This window comes from Chrysochloris asiatica, unplaced genomic scaffold (assembly GCF_000296735.1).
Source record: "Chrysochloris asiatica unplaced genomic scaffold, ChrAsi1.0 scaffold00042, whole genome shotgun sequence".
Taxonomy (NCBI): domain Eukaryota; kingdom Metazoa; phylum Chordata; class Mammalia; order Afrosoricida; family Chrysochloridae; genus Chrysochloris; species Chrysochloris asiatica.
In genome coordinates, this window is record NW_006408560.1 from 21,926,748 (window position 1) to 21,927,536 (window position 789).

Sequence of the window (789 nt, forward strand, 5' to 3'; positions counted from 1 at the left end):
TAAGGCTACACCAAGACTCATGTAAATTTGTATGGTGGTGGTAGTGTGTCGTTCAGTCAGTTCCGACTCATAGCAACCCTGCAGAGGGTTTCCAAAGAGCAATGGATGGGTTTGAACCACCAATCTTGCAGTTGGCAGTCCAGTACCTACCCTACAGAGCCAAGACCCACTGGGCTACCACGGTTCCTTTTAGAAAATAACAAATCCCGCTCCCCCCCCACCAAAAACAAAAAACCTCCTCTTTGTTTCCCTGACCGGGAATCGAACCCGGGCCGCGGCGGTGAAAGCGCCGAATCCTAGCCACTAGACCACCAGGGAACTCTCTTCGACAGACTGCCTACAATGATTAAATGACAATGTAAAAGCGTTATTCTGACACAAAGTAAGTGTAAAATTTATTTTAGTCCATTATTACAAATAAAATGTTCTAAAATCAATCTAAAGTGAACGATCTACCGTTAAAACCAGAATTCCTTGGTTGATCTCTCCACGGAACCGTTTAAAATAGTACATTTATAATTGGGATGAGATGATTAAGGTGAAGATTTGGGAGAAGCTGGAGAGAACGGGACTGGACTGGAACAAGAACGAGTACGAGGTGTCCAGGTCCATTTGGGAGTCTCTACGAACAGCAAGATCGGTTTCAAGCTCACCAGCCGCTCCTCGGAAACCCTATACAGGGTCCTTACCAGTCCGGACCGACTTGATGGCACTTAACAACAGCAACAATCTCAGGGGACTGACATTTCTTAGCCTTTGCGCTCTCCCGGAGCAGAGCCGGAAATAGCT

The 789-nt window shown here is 46.5% G+C and overlaps 1 non-coding gene across 1 annotated transcript; it reads right to left on the reverse strand.

Annotated features, from left to right (window-relative positions):
* Window positions 1-246: 246 nt before the first annotated feature.
* Window positions 247-318, reverse strand: TRNAE-UUC. The gene has a single exon. It is a non-coding gene; the product is annotated as a tRNA-Glu (tRNA).
* Window positions 319-789: the final 471 nt, after the last annotated feature.